Consider the following 14,144-nt stretch of genomic DNA (forward strand, 5'->3'; position numbering starts at 1 on the left):
TGTATATACACAAGAACTACATGTCCCTCAAATACACTAATCAGGACAAACTATCTACAGTTTAGAAACCAACTTTAGAAATGGCTTAGGAAAAGAAAGCTCTTCTCAGATCTATATTAACTGGAGCAACCAGGACAGCATTAAACTAAAAATGGAAGTGTGCGTGAAGGAGGAAAATGCAGTAAACTCATACTCAGCACATGATTAACAAGTTCTACTGACGTGACAAAGAATGTGAAAATAAATGTTGCCATTGCCTATATATAGGACACTAGAAATCTGGGTAACCAGCAAGAACTGGAAATTCTCGTTTATAAGAAATTAATAAACCGGCATTACTGAAACCTAGTAGGATCATGGAATTATTGAACCATAGTGTTAGAAGGGACCGCAAAGGTCATCTAGTCTAACCCCCTGCCAAGACGCAGGATTTGTTGTGTCTAAACCATCCAAGACAGACAGCTATCCAGCCTCCTTTTGAAAACCTCCAGTGAACAAGCTTCCACTACCTCCTGAGGCAGTCTGTTCCATTGTCCTACTGTTCTTGCAGTTAGGAAGTTTTTCCTGAGATTTAATCTAAATATGTTATGCTATAGTTAGAACCCAATGCCTCTTATCCTGCCCTCTGTGGCAAGAGAGAACAACTTTTCTCAATTGTATTTATGGCAGCCTTTCAAGTATTTGAAGACGACTGTCATCTCTTCTTTTTCAAACTAAACATACCCATTTCCTTTAGCTTTTGCTCATATGGTTTGCATCCCATCTCTTATCTTTGTCACTTGCCTCTGGATTCTTTCCAGTTTCTCTACATACTACAGTACTCCAGCTGAGGCCTAACCAGCACCAAACAGAGTGGTACTATCACCTCCCATGACTTGCATGCTGTGCCTTGTGAATGCAACCTAAAATGGCATGTGGTTTTTTTGCAACCGAAACGCTGACTCATGTTGAGGTTGTGATCCACCACAACTCCCAGATCCTTCACTCCCACATGATTTACATAAGTGGCATTACCTATTTTAGTTACTGATAACGCAGAACTAGAAATTTTGAATGCATGTGAATTAATGTGCTAACTAATGAAGCCAAGGAGGGGATACTGGTTGGCATCTGTTGCCGATCACTGAATCAAACAGAACAAGAGGAGTTACCCCTTAAGCACATATTTGTAATGCAGAAAGAAAAACTGTGGTGTTATGGGGAACTTGATTTTGAGAAACAAACAGTACACCTTCGTAATGACGACCTCCTAAGGATCCAAGCCATTTGTTCAGTATAGCCAGGAGTTAGTTATACCGGGAGGGTCTACTGTATGTGGGAGGTCTCATGCAGTCAATAGTAAAACATCATTAAAATGTCATCCTCTATAACTTTTAAACAAGATATTGCACCCAACATGAGGTAACTATTTGGGATTTCATTATGACTCAGAAAGATCAATCACTGGATTGGAATTTGATGGTTGCCTAGGGATCAGTGATCATGACCTGCTTACATTAAATATAGGCAGAAGACAATCCTAACCAGTACTATAATTCCATTATATAGACATATTATAATATATTGATTATAATATATGTGTATATACACACACACACAACTTCAAAGTGGCTAATTTCCCAAAGTTGAAGAAAATTACAAATAAAATCTTAACAATGGCATAGGCTCACTGCTAGACCAACATAGTAAAACTGTTAACACAGAAAAGGCAGAACTGTTCAATAAATATTTCTGTTCTATATTTAAAAACAGGATTATGTACTTTTATCACAAGAGAAGGAGGAGGGGGAGGGGGAAATACTTTCTAGTCCATTAGTAACTAGAATATAAGAATGACCGTACTGGATCAGATCAATGGTCCATCTAGCCAGTGTTTCCTCTAATTTTTTATGTCCATGTGTGGAATGAATTTTGTCATGTGCACCAACATGGAGGTAATGTGTGACACATCACCTTCATATCGGTGCACATAACAAAACTTATGTGGTGGGGATGGTGCCAAGGAGTTCGGAGTGTGGGATGGGGCTCAGGGTGGGGCAGAGGGTTGGGGTGTAGAGGGATGAGGGCTCTGGCTAGGGGTGAAAGCTCTGCAGGGGGGCCAGGAATGAGGGGTTCGGGATGTGGGAAGGAGCTCAGGGCTGTGGCAGAGGTTTGGGTGCAAGGGGTGAGGGCTCTGGCTAGAGGTGAAGGCTCTGGGGTGGGGCTGACAATGAGGGGTTTGGGAGGGGGCTCAGGACTGAGCAGAGGGTTGGGGTGCAGGGTGGGACCAGGGATGAGAGGTTTGGGGGTGCAGGCTCTCCCAGGGCTCCCCCCCCCCGCCCTCTCTCACCACAGCAACTTGGGGCCAGGGAAGAGGAGCCTCTCCTTGGCAGCAACTCCGGTGGGGCTGAGCCAGGCTGAGGGAGGGGCTCCTCTCCCTGCCGCAGCAGGTTCATGCTTGGGCCAGGCCGATGGAAGGGGCACCTCTCCCTGCCACAGCAGATCTGTGCTGGGGGAAAAGACATCTCACCCCGCTGCAATCCTGAGCCCCTGTGTGGGTCTTAATAGGCAGCTGTGTGGCCATGCATATTAGAAGGAACTTAGCATTTAGCCCAGTAGCCTGTCTTCTGATAAGGACCGATGCCAGGTGCTTCAGAGGGAGTTTGTTAAACAGAATCTAGTGAGGATAAACATTTTAAAAAGTCAGCAGGCCCAGATAATCTGCATTCAAGAATTCTAACAGAGTTGGCTGGGGAGATGTCTGTCCCACTGGTGTTAATTTTTAATAGAGCTTGGACTATCATGGAAATCCCAGAAGACTGAAAGAGTTGAAATATTGTGCCAATATTCAAGAAAGGGGAAGCGAGGTAACCTGAGTAACTATAAGACAGTTAAATTGACATCAATCCCAGTCAAAATAATAGAAAGCCTAATAACGGATTCAACTGATGAAGAATGGGAACATAATTAGTGTCAGGCAACATGGTTTTATGGAAAATAAGTCTCGTCAAACATGATTTCACTCTGTTGAGATTATGAAGTTACTTTTATCAGCCAAACTTGTAGATGTAATGTATTTAGCCTTTTGTAAGGCACCTGATTTAGTACCAAACACTCTGATTAAAAGGTTAGCACAATACAATACGTTAAATGGATTAAGAACTAGCTAACTAGCAGATCTCAAAAAGTAGTTGTCAATGAAGAATCATCATCATTGAATGGGGATGTTTCTAGCAGGGTTCCACAAGATTTTGTACTCAGCCTGATGCTATTCAACATTCATCAGGGATCTAAAAGTCAATGTAAAATCACTGTTGATAAAATTTGTGGATAGCAGTCATACAGAGTGATCTGGATTGGTTAGTAAGCTGGATCCAAAAGCAAAATGCCTTTTAACAAAGCTAAATGCAAAATCATACATCTAGGAACAAAGAATGCAGTCCAATCTACAGAATAGGGGAATGCAAATTGGAGAGCAATGACTGAAAAGGATCTGGGGGTCACAGTAGACCGGCAGCTTAAAATGAGGTCCCAGTGCGATGCTGTGCCAAAAAGGGCGAATGAGATCCTTAGATCTCATAATGGGAAGCAGAGAGCAGAAGATGATTTTACATCTGCGTATGGCATTGAGGAGACTAATACTGGAATACTGCATGCAGTTTGTGTATCCACATTTTAAAAATTATGTTGAAAATTAGAGAGAGTGCAGAAGAGCACTACACAAATGATTCAAAGGCTGAAAAAAGTGCCTTATAGTGAGACTTAAAAAGCTCAATCTGTTTAGTTTATCAAAAAGAAGACCAAGATGATCTGATTACAGTGCATATGTAGAATGGGTAGAATGTACAGGGCACTAAAGAGCTCTTTAACCTAGTGGGAAAAGGCATAAAAAGAGAAGATGACTGGAAACTGAAGCCAGACAAATTCAAATTGGAAGATAAGCACATATCTTTTACCGTGAGGGAAATTAACCATGCGTACAAAACACCAAGGGAAGTGGTGGATTCTTCATCTCTGATGTCTTGGCATCAAGCCTGGATGCATTTCTGGAAGATATTGTTTACTCAGACACAAATGATTGGGTATAATAAAGGATAAGTGGGTGATATTCAGTGGCCTATGACATACATGTGGTCAGACTAGGTGATCAAATGGGCCTTTCTGGCCTTAAAAATCAAAGTTTCAATTGAAAGGAATCCAAAAACAACAGGAGAAGTCCTCCATTCTCTCCCAAGAGATGGCCTAGTTAGATCCAGCACAATGAACCCTACACATTTTCTCTTTTTAAAGAGCTCAATATTGGTTAAATGACAACTCTGATTCATAGATTTTAAGGCTAGAAGAGACCACTATGATCATCTAGTCTGACTCCTGGTTAACAAAAGTAATAGGACTTTCCTGAATTCATTCCTGTTTAAACTAGAACATCCTTTGGAAGTTTTTCTAATCCTGATTTAAAAATTGCTAGTGATTCAGAATCCACCACAACCATTATTCCAATGGTTAATTACCCTGACTGTTAAAAACTGTACCTTATGTTCAGTCTTTATTTGTTTAGCTTCTGCCTCCAGCCAGTGAATCTTGTTATACCTTTCTCAGCTAGACTAAAGAGTCTATTAGTAAAATTGGTTCACCGTGAAGGTACTCTGATCAAGTCACCTCTTAACCTTGAAAATAATGGTACTAAAGATGGACTTGGGTACCAGATCCTAAGGATAAGGAAGGTATTCAGTGGCAAATAAATAATTGGAATAAGTTGCAAGAGAATTGTTAACCTTCCTCATTTTCCCCAAGTCAAAACCTTTACCTTAACAGAAGCAACAATGTATACTCCCTTTGCTTCCCCCTACACAGCCTGCTATGCTTGAAACAGCCCTTTCTTCCTGTTCTTATTCTATTCAAATTCCTCCTTAGCCTTCCAATGTTAATCTCCTTTCTGGTATCGTTTCCACCTGCTCTCACACCACATCTTTTCAACTGTGTTATATCTGTTGGCTTATAAAATCGTTGGTGTAGGTGGGTGGATGGGAGAAGAGAAATCTTGTTTTATGGGTTTGTGTACTGAACTGGCTCAATTTTTTCCATACTGGGATTACTTCCTCTCCCCCAAGATCCCCTTCTATACAGTAATATGGCAGGATGGTCTCAACACCCTGACACTTGTTTGCAACACCTACACTGAGAACCCATGTTATAGTCTGTCCCTGAAGAGAAGCATATCGAAAAGCTAATGTGGATCAATGAAATATTCAGCAAGGACAGATATACATTCAGCAGTGAAAATCTTTGCTTCTTCTCTGTATTCAAACACCCAATTATAGGTGCTTCACGTGACAAAGTTTATAAGTGCCTACATTGGGAACAAATACTTAATAGGCTCTTCATTCTAGCAGAAGAAGCTATATTATCCAGTGGCTGGAAGCTGAAGATAGACAAATTCATACTGCAAGTATGGTGAAAGTACTTAACCATTGGAGCAATTTACCAAGGGCCATGGTGGATTCTCCATCACTGATAATTTTAAAATCAAGATTGGATGTTTTTTTCTTAAAGATACACTCTAGGAATTACTTTGGTCAAGTTCTGTGGGCTGCGTTATACAGGAGGTCAGACTCGATGGTCATAATGGTCCCATCTGGCCATGGAACCTATGAATCTAGGGAAACGAACATCAATATAGAAAAGGATCTGGTGAGGCTGAATGCTCATTTCTTCACATAAAGTGGTAGAGGCCTGCACTGGTGACTTTGCTTTTATTAGGGTTCACAATTTTCATAGCATCATTACTTTCAGTTAAGTTACTTTCAGTGTGTGTGTCATTGCCCTCAAAGCATCCTACTGAATTCGATGTGTCCACATGGCTTCCAGGATTCACCAAAGTGGATTCTAGTCACAAGGCCAAGGTGTTTTCCTGTCAAGTTGCAGGCACAATCAATGCAAATACCAATACAATGATTCCAGTCCAACTTTTCAACAACCATCTCTTGCTGCTAAGCTTCACAGAATTTTTTCACCCTGTCACAGGCCCCGTCAGTGGACAGTGAAACAGGTAGTCCTCATGTATCCATCCCACTCATACTGAGCAAGTGTTAAAAGTTGGGGAGAAAACACATGCCTATACTTTCATCCAGTTATATTGAAAAGTACAGTGTCTACTGAGCTCTTCTTGAAGATCAACAACTATATAATGAGCAGACTGTCACAGGAGAGGTCAAGTTAAAGCAATTTCCTAGCAGCAGGAGATCCCAACATCACACTGACAACATTTGAGACACAAGGTTCAGTTAATGTTCTCAGTTATAATGAGGCTTGGTGGCTTTCACTATTTGTAGTGAGACTCAGTGTGATACTCAGAGGGCTTTTACATTGACAGAATTGACATTAACAAAAAAGTGATTTGGTGAATGCAGAAGCTTTTGCTTGAAGAATTCATAAAAATGGTCGCTGCCTTTTCCAATGGCTCAGAACTCCCTTCTTTTAATGGTTTTATGCATGCTCCAGAATTCTCTGCCAGTTACTGGCAATCATTCTGGTGTGTGATTTGGTCCAGTTCCACCAGACACTAAAGTCAGGGTGCAAGCAGTGGGTCCAAAAAAGAGAGGTCGCTGCAACTGCACTGCTGCCTGTCTGTGTAAAAATGCAGGAAGTATGCACTAACTTTCCTTTGAAGGGAAAACTGGAGAGCAAGAGGTAGCTGTAGACATGCACTAATAGAGCCCAAAGAAAAAAAATAACATCAGGAGCCTGGCTGTTTAAAAAAAAAAAAGCCAGATTCCGCAGCCACTGAATTGCAGATTCTGTATGGACTTGAATGAGATGAATGGGGCCATGTATAAATCATAGCACTATTGTATCAGGTGGTCTGCAAACTCAGACAGGCATCATTGCATTGGTTATATTCAGTTCACAATTTTGATACTACCTTCACAACCAAGAGGGACAGAAACAGGATTTTTTTTTAAAGGAAGGGCGAAAAAGGGAGAAAAAATGAAAGTGGTCATGGCCCCCAGGCTGAGAACCCCTGCTGAAAAGAGCTGTAAACACATGCAATACTGAACACTAGGGGTGTTTTTTTTTAAAAAAACAGTAAAAACTGAATCTTACAAAGAATTAAAAATTGCTTCTAATACTCCACAATCGTACTCAAAATATCCCATTCCAAAGAAACAAATTTTTCTCCATGTCCCTGAAGTATATCAGATACAACAGTACTAGTATTAATCACTCTGCAATATGAAGGCAGGAGTACAAGTATAAGAAAGAATCTTTCTTGTTGCTTAGGACACTTGTTTATAGTTATAAATAATTATTAAAATTAATAATATTAATATTAATAATAAGTGACTCGTTCATTCTTTGGCAGGATTACTTGCCAAGGGGATGGGGGGTGAGGGGGAAGCAGTAGATGTGATATATCTTGATTTCAGTAAGGCTTTTGACACAGTCCCACAAAATGTCTCCTAAGCAAACCCAGGAAATTTGGTCTAGATTAAATTACTATGATGTGGGTGAATATAGCGGCTCAAAAACTGTCCTCAAAAAGTAACCATCAACAGTTTGCTGGCAAAAGTGCGACAACGTATGTGTGGGATTCTGCAGGGGTCAGTAATATTCAATATTTTCATTAACGACTTGGACAATGAGTGGAGAGCATACTTATAAAATCTGTAGATGACAAACTCGAGGAAGGGATGGGGACAGGCCTCCAAGCACTTTGGAGGACAGGATTAGAATTCAAAGTGACCTTGACTCATTGAAGAATTGGTCTAAAATCAACACTATAAAATTCAATAAAGGCAAATACTATATTTAGGAAGGAAAAGTGAAACACACTAATACAAAATGGGGAACACCATGCAGTAATACTACTAAAAAGGATCTAGGGGTTATATTGTATCACAAATTGAATACGAGCCAACAATGTGATGCAATTGCAAAAAAAGGGTAATATTTTGCGGTTTATTAGTGGCAGTGTCATAAGACTGACATAGGAGGTAATTGTTCCACTGTACTCAGTGCTGGTGAGGTCTCAGCTGGAGTACTGTGTCCAGTTTTGGGTGTCACGCTTTAATTTAAAAAAAAAATGTGGACAAACTGGAGAGAGTCCAGAGGAGAGAAACAAAAGTGATCAAAGATTTAGAAAACAGGAGGAAAGGGTAAAAAAACCAGACATTTAGTCATAAAAAAAATAATACTGAGAGGGTATTTCATAACAGGTTTCAAATATGTTAAGAGCTGTTAGAAAGAGGACAGTAATAAATTGTCCTCCATGTCTACTGAACACAGGGCTTAATGTGCAGCAAGCAAGATTTAGGTTAGATATAAGGAAAAATGTCTACCTATAAGAATTAAGAGTAGGTTACCAAGAGAGGTTGTGGAATCCTTATCACTTGAAGTTTTTAAGAACAGGTTAGACAAACACCTGCAAGGGATGATCTAGGTATATTTGATCCTGTCTCAGCATGAGGAAATGGAGTAAATGACCTCTTAAGTTCTCTTCCGGCCCTACATTTCTATAAAATTGTAACTCAATTATATCATGTGCACATGATTAATACACAGTTCTGCAATGGGTAATAATGATTATGCTCCTTCGCAAGGAACGGATGTAAAGCACATAGTCCAGTGTACAGTATTTTAAAAATATTTAATATGCTGTCCCTTACATATAGATAAGGCTGCAAATCTGTCATGGAGGTCACGGATTCTGTGACCTTTGTGACTTCTACCCCTGGGCCAACAGCAACACTTTGGGGGTGTGAGAGGGGACTCAGGGTTAGGGGCAGGGGTTTGGGAGGTGGGAGGGACACTTACCTGGGGTGGGGGGCTCCCCTGAAGCTCCTAAGCAGTGGAGAGACGGGGGTCTACATACTGCACGCTGCCCACAGGCCATGCCCCTGCAGCTCCCATTGGCTGTAGTTCCCGGCCAATGGGAGCTGCAGCAGCTGGTGCTTGTGATGGGAGCGGTGGAGGAACACTTGCCCTGGCCCTACCTCCATCAACCTAGGAGCTGCAGGGATGGAGCTGACAGGAAGCCTCCCTTCCCCAGCACCAGCGGGGATCCCAGGCTCCCCACCCCAAGCACCAGTGGGGATCCCAGGCCATGCGCCATGCCACGGCCCTGTCCCTCATTCCCCAGTACCAGCGGGGGTCCAGGGTCACTCCCGCAGTGCCCGGACACCCCCCACAAGTTTTAGTCACGGTCAGTATTTTTAGTCGAAGTCCTGGACAGGTCACAGGCTGTGAATTTTTGTTTATGGCCTGTGACCTGTCCATGACTGACTAAAAACACCCATGACTAAAACGTAGTCTTACCTGTACAGTATCCCCAAATACACTGTAGAGAAATTCAGTTGTAAGTTAAAGAAAACACGGGAGGTTAAGGTAAGATGATGATAGTGTCACTCTGCTCACTGGTTTGAAAGCAGGAGGATAAGACCCCTAAAAGGTTGAATGCAAAGGCTATTGAAGACAACCAAAACTAGTCTGAATTCAGTGGGCTTTGGATCAGGCCATAACAGAGTAGAAGCAGTGAAAAAGCACTTCAAATTGCCTAAAATGTAATTTCCAGACGTGACATTAATGTATCTATTCAATGAAATATTATTGGAGGGGAGTAGGGGGGCAGGTGTCTGGGCTAGGGGAGGCCCTGCAACTGGGCACTTGGGCGATGGGGTGTAGGTATCTGGGCAAGGGGGGCCTCAAGGCTGGGCTCTGTGGGGGACGGATTATGGGTGTTTAATCACCTGGCTGGGCTCTGGGGGAAGAGGGAGCGGAGAAACAGGAACTGGGTTGTCATAGGAGTTTCTTCAACACTACTCCTGGGGGAATTTGTGTGTGTGTCTATACAGACATACATGCTGACAGGTATTTTGAAATAAAATTACCAAAATAATTGAAACTGACATGATTATGTAGTGTTATTTTGACAAATAAAATTTTGCAGAATTTTAAAATATTGTGCATATAATTATTTTTTGGAGCAGAATTCCCCTAGGAATAATATAAATGCTGCACAGATAACAAAAACAAAATAAAAAAAAGTATGTTAAGTGGCCAGATTTCCAAACAAAAAGGAGAAGGAAAAATACATCTTGGTTAATACATTAAAACCGGGAAAGGAATATTGGAAGGTTGCTCAGTGGTAAAAGCGGATTAAGAGCATACTGCATACTGAAACAATACTCCAATTTACCACTGTATTTAAAAAAATGCAAGTATATATTCTGTCATAAAGCTCCTCTATCATACAGCTGCTTCAAATATCTCTTAACTCCACTGAAGCTTATTATAAATAAATGTTTCCTTTTATAACACACTAAGGTACGGCCATGTACAAAATCCTTGGCTGTTTTACAGACAATTATTTTAATAAACTGTATGTACTTAGACTGAACAAGTAAATGGACGATTCATGCACTGTATATATTTGTGTTAAGGAATTTTTATGAAGACTAAGATTCTCAACCAGTAAAATGCAAAATTTTATCTACTCCATTTCCTCTTGTCTTCTGCTTTCCCTTTTTCAGGTCAGTCATCATAGTCTAGGATACTCAAACTATGTTAATTAATATATTAGAAGTAAAAACACAGACAACATATGAGAAAAAAATGTTTCTTGACAATATTAACACTTTCAAATACAAGCTAAAATTGCCTAAGCATTACAGTTCTGAACCTAAATAACATCAAAGATTTGATAGTTTTGCACTCAAATTGTATTACTATTTACCCCATCTTTAATTTTGAAGAAATATAAACAATCTGTCCTCTTCAGCAAGCAAAATACTGGTTAGAAACGAATCTATGTAAAATGAATTTCATATTAAAGGCAACTAAAGTTCTAACAATATAGAAATTATTTTTAGAAAATTAGTTGCCATAACAACATGATCTCTGTCAGGTTGTTCTTTGCTCACTCTGCTGAGAAGAAAAATACAATTCAAGTGCAATAAAATCAGCAGGGCTCTCATCCCCAGTACATCTGAATAGTGGTTATAATAGAGTAGGTCACTATACACTTAGGTATATCCACAGAGCCAGTAAAAAAATAAAATACTTTAAATGCTAAAGATGTAAAATTAGTATATGGAGAAAATATACTTGCATCTAAAAAAGACAATGTCAAAATACAAGATAAATGCTTAGGAGAAAAGTGTTAGTGGTCCAAATGAATACAATTTAAATGTCAACCTGTGGAACTCTTTGCCAGAGGATGTTGTGAAGGCCAAGACTACAACAGGGCTAAAAAAAAAAACTAGATAAATTCATGGAGGATATGGTGACTCTAGTTGCTGTTTGCCAGCAGCTGGGAATGGGCGACAGGGAATGGATCACTTGATGATTATCTGTTTCATTCATTCCCTCTTTGCCACCTGGCATTGGCCACTGTCGGAAAACAGGTTACTGGGCTAGATGGACCTTTGGTTTGCCCCAGTATGACCGTTCTTATGTTCTTATGTAAATAAACCATTGACTGGAAAAATTTCTGCAAAAAATTTTTTTTAGTAGTCCTCAGATATTCTAAATCAGCTGTTTACAGAAACTAAAACTACCAAACCTACCACACACTTGTAAGCCGTAGTCAATGCTCTGAATTTTTAGATCAATAACATTTAAAAACAAAAAAATTCCATCAGTAAGTTGGAATATCTATTAGAGAAAGAAAGCAATCAGTTGAGCAAACATTTGTAACTCTTGACAGTATGTGGAACTTCCGTGTTCACCTGTTCAGACTATATTTTAAGGTTTCAAAAATATTCTTATCAGATAAATCGACAATATTTGCTTTAAATTCTGTTTTCTACTGTAAGTATGAGAGACTGGGGGAAAAGAAAATCCACTTAAACTCTGAACCGTCACAATTTTGTGGGTCATCACAACGCAGTGAAAGCAGACAAGCACCAAGTTTGGCTTTCTCGCATTTCCGTAGATTCTTTTCCCAATGCATGGATTGATCATAATTATTATGAATTCAATGAGACTCTCAAAAGACATGTACAGAAAACAAGAGAAAAACAAAAAAAGTTCTATCAATAACAAAAGAAACACTTCCTTCCAAACAAACATTCTCAAAGAATTCTAATAAGAACCGTTGGAAGCAAAATACAGTTTATTGTATTATGTGTTGGCTATACCTATATTAAATGCTTACATCAAGGCATTCTATTAAGTGATCCTAACCCTTCATAATAGTTACACAGGCCTTGAACTGGGCTAGTATGCAGCAGTACTGCACATCAGCACCTCTACAAAATCACTTCTTGTTTTCCAGAATCTCTGCTTTCATCTTTTAAAAGCTGAAGACTCTGGGCGCTATAGTTGCAAAGAAAAGCTTGACAATGCAAACCAAAAGTACCCAGTGCAATGATGTGTACTAGAGTTTGCAGAGAGGCTGAAATAATAGCTTCAAGAAGTATGAACTACCCAGTTTTCCTAAATGGGTGCTAACTCAGATGCCAATGAGGATATTTTAAATGCCAGCATTAGGTTGTACTTTGGTCAAAGTATATAGCGAAGTATATTGTGAAGATCTATGTATTCTGAGTGATAGTTTATTTACGAGCCAAGTGTGGTGGGTTTGGGAGAATACCAGCATTTATTTTTACCCTCATCAAGGAGAGGCAAAACCCAAAGCAATCGGCAGGATATCTGAACTCCACCCCAGAGAATCCAAGACTGAAGAGTCCAGCAGAGCCCATGGGTATATTCAAATTCAGGTCAATGAGTCAAGCCCAGAAAATCTTATATTTATAAAATATTTGAGCATTTTTTTGATCTACTGAAATGGTTTCCCATTCTGGCATCTTAAGAAGGTGGAACTTATTCTGGGGGACAGACACTTTTACCTAATTTGACCCAGGTCACAAAATAATGCTGTTTACAAGGGATGCTTCCCCTATCCATCTTCTTGTGTCAGCACTGGTAAATTGTAGGTAAGTATTACCATCTGAAGTGGAAGGGAGAAAAAAGGGGAAAGACCACAACATAGTTCCCACATTAGGAACTCAGAGTTATTCTTAATGACAGTGCAGCATTCACAAAGGTAGAAGACAAGTCAAGGATGCTCTATTTAAGAGAGAAGCACAGGCAGAAACTCTTTCAGAGAGTCTTGTTGACTGATGTCCAAAGACAATGAGACACTGATGCCTGAGATAGTAAATTTAAATGCTAACTTTTGTATGGAAAAAATACAACTCTACAGAGGCAACAAAATTCCTAAATACAACACCACAGCCATAACAACATCTACATGTTCTGTACTGGGAACAGGTTCAGATATGATCACCAATATTCAAATCCCTTAATGAAAGTGCTCTTAAAATTAAATGTGATTTTTTTCCAATCATTACCCTGTGATGGGAAGAAAAAAAGTGTTTTAGATCCCAGCGTCTGTGTAAGTGCTTGTGGAGAAAGACGATAGCTGATTTGGAATTATATGGAAAGCTATTACAAAACTCATGTCTTTTCTACCAATTATTGATAAGCATGCTTTGTGCTTAGTAATATTTTTAAGAAACCTTCCTTCTGCCGACCCCAGGCTTTATGGATACATATCCATGTATACATACACATTTTCCCCGTTTTTTCAACCTTCCCTTCCACAGCCTGTGCAAGCTTTTACATCAGAGAAAAAATATGCCAAGATTGGAGCACAAACTCCACTGCTTCATCCTGAAAATTCATGGATTATTTTAGATGGCTGTAAATCTATTTTTGCTGATTTTGAAGAAGTCAATACTTTTTTTAAATGCAAAGATTGTGGCCTCAAAAACATGCCATCTTGATTATAAATGGTCAGTGATATATAATCCACCAGGATCGTTGGTAAGTTGCTTGGTGGGCATGAATTTTCTATTAGGCACACTTCTGACTACATTTTTCTGGCTCAATAACATTCCTTAGATGTTTATATATACACCTTTACTAAATTTGAAAATATTTATGATTACAAGCCTATGTAATTATAGGATTCTTGAATTTTCATTGTAAAAAGGATGCATTTCAGAATTATTTGCTAGCATAACAGTTTTTTGGATGCTTCACCAATCCCCCACCAAAAAAATCACTTACACTTCCCCTTTCAGAAACTGATCTAAACCTTGAAAAAAACAAATTTTGTGAAGGGTATTGTTAACACATGTATATTATTTAAGCGAGTGGGA

The 14,144-nt window shown here is 39.6% G+C and overlaps 1 protein-coding gene across 1 annotated transcript in view; it reads right to left on the reverse strand.

Annotated features, from left to right (window-relative positions):
- Positions 1–14,144, reverse strand: part of LMBRD1 (LMBR1 domain containing 1) — a 236,733-nt gene that overhangs the window by 24,397 nt on the left and 198,192 nt on the right. The gene's annotated exons all lie outside the window — the stretch shown is intronic.

The sequence above is a fragment of the Lepidochelys kempii genome, chromosome 3 (genome assembly GCF_965140285.1).
Source record: "Lepidochelys kempii isolate rLepKem1 chromosome 3, rLepKem1.hap1, whole genome shotgun sequence".
NCBI classification, from domain to species: Eukaryota; Metazoa; Chordata; order Testudines; family Cheloniidae; genus Lepidochelys; species Lepidochelys kempii.